The sequence below is a fragment of the Scleropages formosus genome, chromosome 20 (assembly GCF_900964775.1).
Source record: "Scleropages formosus chromosome 20, fSclFor1.1, whole genome shotgun sequence".
Lineage (NCBI taxonomy): Eukaryota > Metazoa > Chordata > Actinopteri > Osteoglossiformes > Osteoglossidae > Scleropages > Scleropages formosus.
The window spans coordinates 25,244,803-25,257,888 of NC_041825.1; the positions used below are offsets into that span (position 1 = coordinate 25,244,803).

General features: G+C 46.2%; 1 pseudogene; it reads left to right on the forward strand.

Annotated features, from left to right (window-relative positions):
- The first annotated feature begins 2,086 nt into the window (after nt 1-2,086).
- On the forward strand, nt 2,087-12,563 carry LOC108927501 (amine sulfotransferase-like; annotated as a pseudogene).
- Nucleotides 12,564-13,086: the final 523 nt, after the last annotated feature.

A 13,086-nucleotide genomic window follows, 5' to 3' on the forward strand; every position in this document is an offset into this window, starting at 1 on the left:
ACCCAGCAACTCAGGGCATAAGGCCGGAGGGGGAGGGGACACACCCAGGACGGGACGCCAGTCCGCCACAAGGCGCCCCAAGTGGGATTCGAACCCAAGACCCACCAGAGAGCAGGACCCGGTCCAACCCACTGCACCACCACACCCCCTTAAGCTGAGAGCACTACTTTTTAATTTCTTTACTCTTTGCATAGTAGTAGTCTACAATTATGCAAAAGATGTCAGGACATTTTGTTGAATAATACATATATACACTGTCTGAAAGTGCTTGTTCCAAGCAGGGTTTCAGCGAACAGGAGCTTAGCCCAGCACCACAGGGCGCAAGGCTGGAAGGAGAGGGTACACGGTGTCACAGCAAGTAGCGCTGCTGTCTCATAGTGACCAGGTGGTGCGAGAGAATGTGGGTTTGATCCCCGCTCAGTCTGTGTGGGTTTCCTCTGGGTGCTCCAGAGACATGCTGTTCAGGTTCCCCATAGTGTGTGAGTGATACTGAGAGAGTGTGTTTCACTGATGCATGGATGAGTAGCCCCTTGTAAGTAGTGTATCTAGCAGTGTAAGTCACCTCGGTGAATAAGGTGTGTGGGCTAGTAATACTACATAGTATCTGTTATAAGTCGCTTTGGAGAAAAGTGTCTGCTAAGTGAATAAATTTAAATGTTTATCTAGACACTGTTCACTGAAGTTTGGGGGAATCTTTCGTAATTTCGAATAGTTTGCTCAGGATCTTCATCCTCATCAGGAATACCAGAAATAACCAGTTTATCGCACATGCGTCAACATTCTAAATCTAGTACTGTCTGTTTCATTATCTTGTGCATTATTTTAACCATTTGACAGTGCACCCACTGTACACTAAGTTGTCATTATCTCTCTGTATGTTAACAGAAAACCGAGATTTGACCTCTGAAAGTTTTGTGTTAATAGACTGTAGTCCACTTTGTTCTCTTTGAGATCCTTCATGTCTGTAGAGGTTTCACCATTCACTTCCTCTGAGACTCGTTCAGCATGACAAACAGCCTGCAAGCATAGTCATCCAGAGAGACCTTTACTTCTTCCAGGAATTGCACTTTGAAGGTATATTTTTGTGATCAGCAATGGTAAGGTAAATTACTTAAATTACATGAAAAGGAATGCTTTTGCACTACAATTTATCAGTTCCCTTTATCAGAGTGCCTGTTTTACTCTAGTCAGATTTTCTGAACATGATTGAAAGAGAAAACTAGTTTTTCATGTGGAATACTGCATAAATTTATAGTACTAAGTTGCCAGGCTTTGTAAAGCAAAATAAACAGCTGGTGCACAAAGTTATTGATATTCTGTGAAAAAAAAAGGTAACAAACCTGCTGGACCCAGATTAGTCCCCACTCGGGAGCTGATTGTTGTGTTATGAACAGATTACATGGAAGAAGGAGCTGCCTAGACTCAGAGGAGAGCAGACCTGAAGTTTATATTCTTTTTAAACCATGGTGCTGAACAACTGGCAAAGTGAACATTCTGTTAATGTTCCATTTCAGTGGTTTTTTTGTGCAATGCTTGTAGTATGGGAGGGGGTGCGGTGGCGCAGTGGGTTGGACCGCAGTCCTGCTGTCCAGTGGGTCTGGGGTTCAAGTCCCGCTTGGGGTACCTTGCGACGGACTGGCGTCCCGTCCTGGGTGTGTTCCCTTCCCCCTCCGGCCTTACGCCCTGTGTTGCCGGGTAGGCTCCGGTTCCCCGTGACCCTGTAAGGGACAAGCGGTTCTGATAATGTGTGTGTGTGCTTGTAGTATCTCCAGTTCTATGGTCAAATTTGTCAGTGTGTTGCACTAATAAAATATCTTGCATGTGTATTGAGAGCTGGGGGTGCGGTGGCGCAGTGGGTTGGACCGCAGTCCTGTTCTCCGGTGGGTCTGGGGTTTGAGTCCTGCTTGGGGTGCCTTGTGATGGACTGGTGTCCCGTCCTGGGTGTGTCCCCTCCCCCTCTGGCCTTGCATCCTGTGTTACTGGGTAGGCTCTGGTTCCCTGTGAGCCTGTATGGGACAAGTGGTTCTGAAGGTGTGTGTGTGTTGAGAGCTCATTTTCTCTTGGTTACTTCACAGCACTGTCATAAATGGTTCAACAGAAGTACAAGGTTCTCAGCAACCAGCTGTTCTCACACAAAGGAATGGTTTTACCCTTTCATTATGCTTGTGACCTGACCAAGGAGTCCTTAGACAGCCTGGAGCACTTTGAAATAAGGAATAGTGATGTCTACATTGTGACCTTTCCAAAATCTGGTGAGACTGCAATTTAATATTTTGTATTTGCTTAAATTACAACAGCATAGTTAAGTCCTGATTTGTTTTATGTAATGAAAACTTTTTCCGAGAAAGCAGGTTGTAGCGATTGAATTATTCTGATTTATAGTAATATGTACAAAATTGACATTTGTTCATTTTAGAAGGAATAAGACCTAGAGGTCTCAAATGAACCCTGGAAACATTTGTTTTACATTTTCACATTGATTTAATTCTACTAGTGGTTGCCATTATATTCTTAGTGGAACTAGTGTTATTTCTGTAACCAGTAACCTTTAACTAATCATAATCAACACAAAAATCAACGTAACTAAAAACTTCAAAAAAATTTGTGTTCACTTATGGGGTGGTTCGCAGGGTTATGGACTATTTTTTTTTAGGTATTGCAAGTTCTCTCTATATCAGTGACTGTTTCACCCATTATAAAATCTTAAAAAAATAAAGAAAACTAGGCTATGCAATAACATTTGAAATGTACAGAAAGATGTAACCCTGTGAAACATTAAGTGGCAGCTGACAGCATGCAGTTACCTTTGAACCGAAAGATTGTTGCTTTAAATCTCATTTTCAGCTGTGGCACCCTCGGGTAAGGTGCTTTACCTTAAATTTGCTTCACTAAAATTACTCAGCTGTGTAAATGGGGTAAATAATTATAGGTAGTTTAATATTGTAAGTCACTTTAGAGAAAAATGACAGCAAACCACACACACTTTCAGAACCGCTTGTCCCATATAGGGTCACGGGGAACCGGAGCCAACCCGGTAATACAGGGCGTAAGGCCGGAGGGGGAGGGAACACACCCAGGACGGGACGCCAGTCCGTCGCAAGGCACCCGAAGCGGGACTCAAACCCCAGACCCACCGAAGAGCAGGACTGCGGTCCAACCCACTGCTCCACCGCACCCCCTTCGACAGCAAACTAAATAAATGTAAGTCAAGTGTAGTTTGTTAAAAAAAAATGCACCTTACAAGCAAATTTGAGGAACAGTTATACTCCTTATGAAAGAAAAGTCTGTGCAAAGGTGAGTTTTTTTCATTGAACTTAATTTTTTGTACAAGAAGAATGAAGTATGGAAGGTAAAGAAATAAAACCAGATATTTATTATATTAAATTCTCTCATATGCAACACAGTATAATTCCAGTTCTTGGTTTTCTACAGGCATCCAAGATAAAGACTTGGTAATATTTGTTCTGATATTACATCAGATTTGCAATTATTCATTTAGCTGATGCTTTTTTCCAAAGCAACTTACAATTATTTATCCATTCATACAGCTGCATAATTTTACTAGAGGAATTCCAGGGTAAGTACCTTATCTTGCTTAAGGGTACTACAGCCAGAGGTGGGAATAGACCCTACAATTTTTGGGTCTAGAGGCAGTAGTTCTAATCAATATGCTATCAGTTATCCCTTCTCCTAACACCATTGTACTTCATGCACATAGTATGTTACAGAATATTTGTCACAGATTCATGAACATGTTTTAATATATGACCGAATCTTTCCCAGCACTGGCTTCCTATAGTTGCCGGAATCAAATTCAAAACCCTGGTTACTGTGTACTGAATATTTAAAGAAAAAAATAAAAATTGGTGGGAGGGTATTGGGATTTGTCTGTCCTGTGTTTTACGCACCTACTCAATCGATGAACCTCAGTGCAGCAAGTAGCAGGTAATGAACTAGGTTTGCTGGAGACTTTCATGTCTGCAGCTATGTCTCCTTCTCTTAATGCAATGCATAAATTTTACTTTTGCTAAGATGTACGTCGCTTTGGACAAAAGCGTCTGCTAAATGAATAAATGTAAATGTAAATGAATCACTTGAAACTAGTTTTGGGGTAAAAGGTCATTTATGGGTTCTAGTTATATCCCATTTATTGCTGTTAAACTTTTTAACCAATCAGCTCAGAGGGGATGAACATGCAAAATAGTTGAGTGTTTATCCACTCTGTCATTTGCCTGTTAGCAATGGACCTTGTAAAATACAAGAACCACAAAAGGTAGCAGCAGTTTTTATATAGTTTTGTTCTGTTCCTTAGATAAGACAAAATCTACCATTCAGAAAAAAATGTTCTCTACAGCCTAAAGTAGAGAGACCCTGACCTTTCTCATAAATGTATTTTGCTGCCTGGCGTTTGAATCCTGCTTGGGGTGCCTTGCGACGGACTGGCGTCCTGCCCTACTACGGGACGTGTGGTTTCAGACTCTGTGCGTGTGTGTTTTACTGCAGTCAGTATTGTTTAATATTTGTATCATATTTCTCTGCATGAGTCCTCACACTTTTGAGACATCACTGGATGGTAGAGAACTGCACTCTAACTTTGTCTTTCTCCTTCTGTCATGTTCAGACAGAATGCCATGCATATTCCTAGATGTCATCTATGACTCAAACTTGTTCCCAGAGTTCAGTCACATTCCCTGTTCTCTATGTGCTCCCTTCTTTGAAAGCAAAAATGTTGTCCCCTCTGTGTCCAAAGTGGTCTCTTGCTACATCTTGCTTCACTTTCTCCTTTCTGGCTGTGTTGACAGGTGTAGACCCAGTTGCTTAGCTATCATTTAACTCTGAGACAAATTAACCTGAAGTGCAGGTCTTCAGCTTTTTCAGTTTCTCTCAGAAAAGAAGCCATGCTCAACTTTTTCCTCATGCCATTACCCCCCCCTTCTTGAACCACTCTTGAACCTATGTCCCTGCTGAGACATCTGGCTGGATGAATGATCTGTCCATTTTATGAGTAGCACCCGTCTCTACACTATTGTTTGAAACAGGTAACCGCTGTGAGATATTGATTACTGAGTTTTCAGAATGTGAATGTGGAAGTCTGACACATTGACTTGCTTTCCTATTGATTTTGTGGATGCAATACAGAGAGGATGAAAGAGTACCCCAGCTGCTCAGTTGTGTATTAAGAAAGAAAACACAAGTCTTCAAGAAGAGATTAAATAAATATCAACTGACCATATTTATTATTGGATTGATATGAATAAATGTCAGGTGGCACAGCAAGTAGTGCTGCTGTCTCACAGCGCCTGGGGTGTGCGAGAGAATGTGGGTTCAATCCTTGCTCAGCAGACTGTGGGTTTCATCTGGGTGCTCCAGTTTCCTTCCACAGTCCAAAGACATGCTGTTCAGGTTCCCCCTAGTGTGTGAGTGACACGGAGAGAGTGTGTTTGATGAGTGACCCATTGTAAGTATCTGGAAGCGTAAGTCACCTTGGTGAATAAGGTTTGTGGGCTAGTAATACTACATAGTATCTATTGTAAGTCACTTTGAAGAAAAGCATCTGCTAAGTGAATAAATAGAAGAAAATTTGTAATTATTTATGAAATTGTTATGTATGACACATGAGCAAACTGAATAACAGTAGAAGGATGCATAAATAAACTCAATTTTTGTCTGTATGAAGGTGTGTTATCCTTGACAACAGCTTAATTCTGTCTTTTCCAAATTCTGTAGTGAGGCAAAGGTGCAACATTCAAGCTACAATAGCAACACAGGCAGATGAACCTCTCCCCATCACTGCAGGCACTGTGTGGACCCAGCGCATTGTCACAATGCTGTATGATGATGATTTACCCAAGGATGTGGACCTGGTGACAATGAAATGCATCCCTTGGTTAGAGTACCTGGCAAAAGGTAACAACTATAACAGCGGCCCATCACCCAGGCTGTTCTGCTCACACCTCCAAGAGCATCTGGTTCCAAGGGGGCTGCATGAAAAGAAGGCCAAAGTGAGTAATCATGGATTTGGAGAGAAGTGTGGGAGTATACGAGGACCTGCTACTATGGGTGCAGAATATAGGGACATGTCCTGCCATCATTTCTTTCACCTGCCATTTTTCTTCAGTTGAGTGCTACATGATATAATTTATATGCTGAAATTGTTAATTTGCTAGGCTCTTTCCATTTACCACACACAGGTGTAAACACACTGCCACGCCCACACTGCCAGTGCAACGAGCTACACCTGGGACCCGGTCGAGATGGAAGCATAAAAGGCGGTGGCAGGACCAAGACTGACATGGAACCTTGTGTTCCTTGCCCCCTGAAACTGCCTAATCTGGTTGGATTCCTGTGGCATTTGACCGCTTGCCTGAATCTTGACTTTACCTCCTGGATCTCCCTCAGCACGACGATTGCACCGTGGCTAACTGCACCTGTCTGTGACAATGATTATTGGAACTCCCTTAATAAACATCCTCTTCACTCTGCACTTGGGTTCGTCTTCTCATTCCGGAAATGGAACACGGTGCACACACATACTTTTGATACAAAAGAACACACCATTACTATCACATTCAAATGTGACTTTTACATCCACACATAACCCAGGAACCAGGTATTTTTTCACCATTCAGATTAATTCTAGTAAAAGTTCACTTTATGAGTTTTCAACCATATAAACCTTGAAATCTGAGTTTTTGTAAATTAAATACAAAGATGAAATCATGTAGTATAGCACACTCCTTACATTGTACACACAGACACTTTCTGAACTGCTTGTCCCATACAGGGTCGCAGGGAACCAGAGCCTACCCAGCAACATAGGGCATAAGGCCGGAGGGTGAGGGTACAGACGCCAGTCTGTCACAAGGCACCCCAAGCGGGACTCGAACCCCAGATCCACTGGAGAGCAGGACCCGGTCCAACCCACTCCGCAACCGCTCCTTAGATGGTAATAAAACCTTTTTTAACAGTTCAGAGAACTGTAGAAAAATGAACTAATATGGCAGTTAAGAAGGCAGAGATGAAAGTTCAAGGATTCTGCAGCTGTCATGTCGCAGGTGTGCTTCTGCTATAATACTGTAGCATCCCCTCATGGAGTTAGTGGAAACCAGCTCAGGAGTCAGGGTAAAAGGAACATGCTCTTTATTGAACATGTACATGTCTTTTGACAACAGTCTTAAGAAAGATGCTTCGGACAATACAAATGGTACCCAACAGTGGAGAATCCCCCTGGATCACTCCCAACCCCCTTACTGTGCCTCACGGTTAAGGGGCTACCCACAGAACCCCCCAGAATTCCCCTCTTAACCACTGAGCATAAACAGAATGGCAACCAATCAGAATAACACACACACAACTATGTACATTCATGAACACTAATATCAACTATTTACACAGAGCTATTACAACTCCTCTCAGTGCCGTTACAATACCTTTGAGAAAGGCACTCACCTTGAATTGTTACAATAAAATATCCAACTCCCTAAATTAAGAAAAATTGGAAGTCACTTTGGATTTGAAAAAAGAAATAGATTTAATTCTCCTCATTCCACTCCTTATTGATTTGTGTTTACTGCTAGGTTATATACATCACCAGGAATCCCAAGGATATCCTTGTTTCCTACCCTCACTTCTCTAAGTTCTTGCTAACACTAGAGCAACACAAAAACATGGAAGAGACACTGGAGAAATTTCTCTGTGGATGGGGTGAGTATTGCTGAGTGTGCTGTGATAATATGTGAATTTTAGGAGTCATTTTGTGAATTGAGCAGATATCCATCCATCCATCCATCCATCTTCCTCCGCTTATCCGGGGCCGGGTCGCGGGGGCAGCAGTCCGAGCAGAGTACTCCAGACCTCCCTCTCCCCGCACACCTCCTCCAGTTCCTCTGGGGGAACCCCAAGGCGTTCCCAGGCCAGCCGGGAGACATAGTCTCTCCAACGTGTCCTGGGTCTGCCCCGAGGCCTCCTCCCAGTGGGACAAGCCCGGAGCACCTCCCCAGGGAGGCGTCCAGGAGGCATCCGGAACAGATGCCCGAGCCACCTCAACTGGCTCCTCTCGATGCGGAGGAGCAGCGGCTCTACTCCGAGCTCCTCCCGGGTGACTGAGCTCCTCACCCTATCCCTAAGGGTGCGCCCAGCCACTCTGCGGAGGAAACTCATTTCTGCCGCTTGTATCCGCGATCTCATTCTTTCGGTCATGATCCAGAGTTCATGACCATAGGTGAGGGTAGGAACGTAGATCGACCGGTAAATTGAGAGCTTCGCCTTACGACTCAGCTCCCTCTTCACCACAACAGACCGGTACAATGACCGCATTACTGCAGACGCCGCACCGATCCGTCTGTCGACCTGCCGCTCCATTTTTCCCTCACTCGTGAACAAGACCCCGAGATACTTAAACTCCTCCACTTGAGGGAGCAACTCCCCCCTAACCCGGAGGGAGCAATCCACCTTTTTCCGACTGAGAACCATGGCCTCGGATTTGGAGGTGCTGATTCTCATCCCCGCCGCTTCGCACTCGGCTGCAAACCTCCCCAGTGCACGCTGCAAGTCTTGACTTGATGAAGCCAACAGGACCACATCGTCCGCAAAAAGCAGAGACGAGATCTCGCGGCCACCAAAACAGACACCCTCCGTTCCCTGACTGCGCCTAGAAATTCTGTCCATAAAAATAATGAACAGAATCGGTGACAAAGGGCAGCCCTGGCGGAGTCCAACATGCACCGGGAACAGGTCTGACTTACTGCCGGCAATGCGAACCAAGCTCCTGCTCCGGTCATACAGGGAACGAACAGCCCGTAGCAACGAGCCCCGAACCCCATAATCCCGAAGCACCCCCCACAGGATGCCACGAGGGACACGGTCGAATGCCTTCTCCAGGTCCACAAAACACATATGGACTGGTTGGGCAAACTCCCACGAACCCTCCAACACCCTAGTGAGGGTATAGAGCTGGTCCAGTGTTCCACGGCCAGGGCGAAAACCGCATTGCTCCTCCTGAATCCGAGGTTCGACTATCGGTCGGATTCTCCTTTCCAGTACCCTGGCATAGACTTTCCCAGGGAGGCTAAGGAGTGTGATCCCCCTGTAGTTGGAACACAATCTCCGGTCCCCCTTCTTAAAAAGAGGGACCACCACCCCGGTCTGCCAGTCCAGAGGCACCGTTCCCGAACTCCACGCGATGCTGCAGAGGCGTGTCAGCCAAGACAGCCCCACAACATCCAGAGACTTGAGAAACTCGGGGCGGATCTCATCCACCCCCGGAGCCTTGCCACCGAGGAGTTTTTTGACTACCTCAGCAACTTCAGCCAGGGTAATGGACGAGTCCCCCTCCGAGTCCCCAGCCTCAGCTTCCTCTACGGAAGGCGTGTCGGAGGGATTGAGGAGATCCTCAAAGTACTCCTTCCACCGCCCGAGAACATCCTCAGCTGAGGTCAGCAGCGCACCACTTCCACTGTAAACAGTGTTCGTGGAACACCGCTTCCCCCCTCTGAGTCGCCGGACGGTTTGCCAGAATCTCTTTGAGGCCGACCGAAAGTCTTCCTCCATGGCCTCACCGAACTCCTCCCAAGCCCGAGTTTTTGCCGCGGCGACTGCCAGAGCCGCGCTCCGTTTGGCCCGTCGGTACCCGTCAGCTGCTTCAGGAGTCCCATGAGCCAGCCAGGCCCGATAGAACTCCTTCTTCAGCTTGACGGCATCCCTTACTTCCGGTGTCCACCACCGTGTTCGGGGATTGCCGCCGCGACAGGCACCGGAGACCTTATGGCCGCAGCTCCGAACAGCCGCACCGACAATGGAGGAGCGGAACATAGTCCATTCAGACTCAATGTCCCCCACCTCCCTCGGGACCTGGTTGAAGCTCTGTCGGAGGTGGGAGTTGAAGACCTCTCTGACAGGGGCCTCCGCCAAACGTTCCCAACAGACCCTCACTATGCGTTTGGGCCTGCCAGGTCTGTCCAGCTTTTTCCCCCGCCATCGAATCCAACTCACCACCAGGTGGTGATCAGTTGACAGCTCAGCCCCTCTCTTCACCCGAGTGTCCAAGACATATGGCCGAAGGTCAGAAGAAACGACTACAAAGTCGATCATCGACCTCCGACCTAGGGTGTCCTGGTGCCAAGTGCACTGGTGGACACCCTTATGCATGAACATGGTGTTCGTTATGGATAAACCGCGACTAGCACAGAAATCCAATAACAACTCACCGCTCGGGTTCAGATCAGGGAGGCCGTTCCTCCCAATCACGCCCCTCCAGGTATCACTGTCGCTGCCCACGTGGGCGTTAAAGTCCCCCAGTAGAACGACAGAGTCCCCAGTGGGAGCGCTTTCCAGCACGCCCCCCAGGGACTCTAAAAAGGCCGGGTACTCTACACTGCCGCTAGGCGCATAAGCACAAACGACAGTGAGAGACCGTTCCCTGACCCGAAGGCGTAGGGAGATGACCCTCTCATTCACCGGGGTAGACTCCAACACATGGCGGCTGAACTGGGGGGCTATTAATAAGCCCACACCAGCCCGCCGCCTCTCACCTTGGGCAACGCCAGAATAGTGGAGAGTCCACCCTCGATCGAGTAGAGTGGTTCCAGAACCCAAGCTGTGAGTGGAAGTGAGCCCGACTATATCTAGACGGTATCTCTCAACTTCCCGCACCAGCTCAGGCTCCTTCCCCGCCAGTGAGGTGACATTCCAAGTCCCAAAAACCAGAGTTGGCGCCCGAGGTTCGGGTCGGCCGGGCACTCGGCCCCGACCACCGCCCAAATCACAACGCACCGGCCCCTTATGGTTTCTCCGGCAGGTGGTGAGCCCACCGAAGAGCGGCTCCACGTTGTGGCTTCGGGCTGAGCCCGGCCAGGCCCCGTGGGCATAGACCTGGCCACCAGGCGCTCGCATGCGAGCCCCCCCCCCAGGCCTGGCTCCAGGGTGGGGCCCCGGTGACCCCATACCGGGCGGGGTAAACGGACGCCTTGATTTTTTTGTCATAAGGGGTTTTTGAACCGCGCTTTGTCTCGTCTGTCATCCAGGACCTGTCTGCCATGGGAGACCCTACCAGGGGCATGTAGCCCCAGACAACATAGCTCCTGGACTCATTCAGGCACTCAAACCCCTCCACCACGATAAGGTGGCGGTTCACGGAGGAGGAATTGAGCAGATATGAAACAGGTTAACTATGCTGTCATTCCAATTTGAATATGTATTTGTGTTTATTCATTTACTTGATGCTTTTCTCCAAAGCAATTTACAATGTTAAAGTACTTACAATTTTTTACTCATTTATACAGTTAGATAACTTTACTGAAGCAGTTTAGGGTAGGTACCTTGCTCAAGGGTAGTATGGCTTGAGGTCGGATTCTAACCTGTAACTTTTGGATCCAAAGGCATCAGCTTTAATCACTTCATTACCTGCTGCTCAACGCAAATAAAGTAATCAGCAATGAATATTTTAGAAGTTTCTCACCTCATATTAAAATTTTATCCTGTTATAAATGGTATTGCAAGTGGGTGGAGGCTCCTGGTTTGACCATGTCAAAGGATGGTACACAAACCATGACAAGTACAACATCCTGTTCCTTAGCTACAAGAAGATGATTAAGGTAAGGAAGTATGAATAAATTCTTCCCGTATACAGTATTAAAACACCACAATTTCCAAGATTCATTAGATAAGGACCCATATCTATGTATGTCAGTGTCTTTGTTTTCTGCCATATTCAAACACACACACACATTTTCAGAACCGCTTGTCCCTTACAGGGTCACGGGGAACCGGAGCCTACCCGGCAACACAGGGCGTAAGGCCAGAGGGGGAAGGGGACACACCCAGGACGGGACGCCAGTCCGCCGCAAGGCACCCCAAGTGGGACTCGAACCCCAGACCCACCGGACAGCAGGACTGCGGTCCAACCCACCGCGCCCCCGCGCCCCCGCGCCCCCCATATTCAAACAAACTGATGTTATTTTATTTACCATAAAATCTGAATTTTGGCCCATTACAAAGAGTGTTTTCATCAAATCACCCCATGAAATAAAAAAAAATATATCTAATTTTCATGTCCTACTTATTTTTTCAGGACCTGAGATCTGCTGTTATGAAGATCAGTGACTTTCTTGGGAAGAGTTTGCCTGATGCAGCTGTTGACAAAGTAGTGGGAAAAGCCACCTTTAAGAATATGAAGTCAGACCCTAAAGCCAATTATGAATTCCTGTCAAATTGTATCACAAAGAAAACGGGACATTTCTTCACAAGAGTAAGTGGAAAACTGCTGTTAAATCATTGCTACCAATCAATGATAAGTGATACTTTTACAGTCATTATTATCACGTTTTGATAGAGTAGTTCTACAAAACTAAAATGTGTCAATTCTTTGCATACATTTGTTCATAACTAATGTGAAGTCGCACTGTTCAAGTTGAATTCTGTGTGTTTTTTTTTTCTAAATTCAGGCACCATTGGGGATTGGAAGAATTATTTAAGTGTCTCAGAATGAGAGGTTTGACAAGGCTTTTGAGGAAAGGATGAAAGATTCACCTCTACGCTTTATCTGGGACATCACTGAGTTACATTAGTGACAGATTCTCAAACACACACACACACACGCAAACACTGAGTCAAACACCATTGAGACTTTCTGAAGTTACAACCTTCAGTCCTCATTTCACAGGCTAAGAAGTTACAACTATGAGGCCAATTATGCTGTTCTGCCCGCAGATTTGTTTAGTTCATGTGATTAATTGCTTTGTTGAGCGGAACCTTTATTTCCGTAAGTTATACGCAATTTGTGCACATGCGCTATTTCCATGATGCGCTACTGTTGCGATAGGCATAGTGGAAGCGTCTTGAGTTCTGTGTGCTTTCCTACGCCCGTGGAAGCAATAACTGTAAGTTGTGAAGTTCTTGCAGACATTGGCTAAAATGTTTACGTGCTTTTAAGTTTGACCTTTGTAATGTAAACTCTGTTTATTCAGCCGTAACTCCACGTTACTGTTCTTGTAAAACGCGTGTGTGAGTTCGCGCTGTGTCATGCTAAGTGTGCTATCGGCAAACGATTTAACTAGTTATTATGACGATTGTTGTAATTAGACTAAGTTT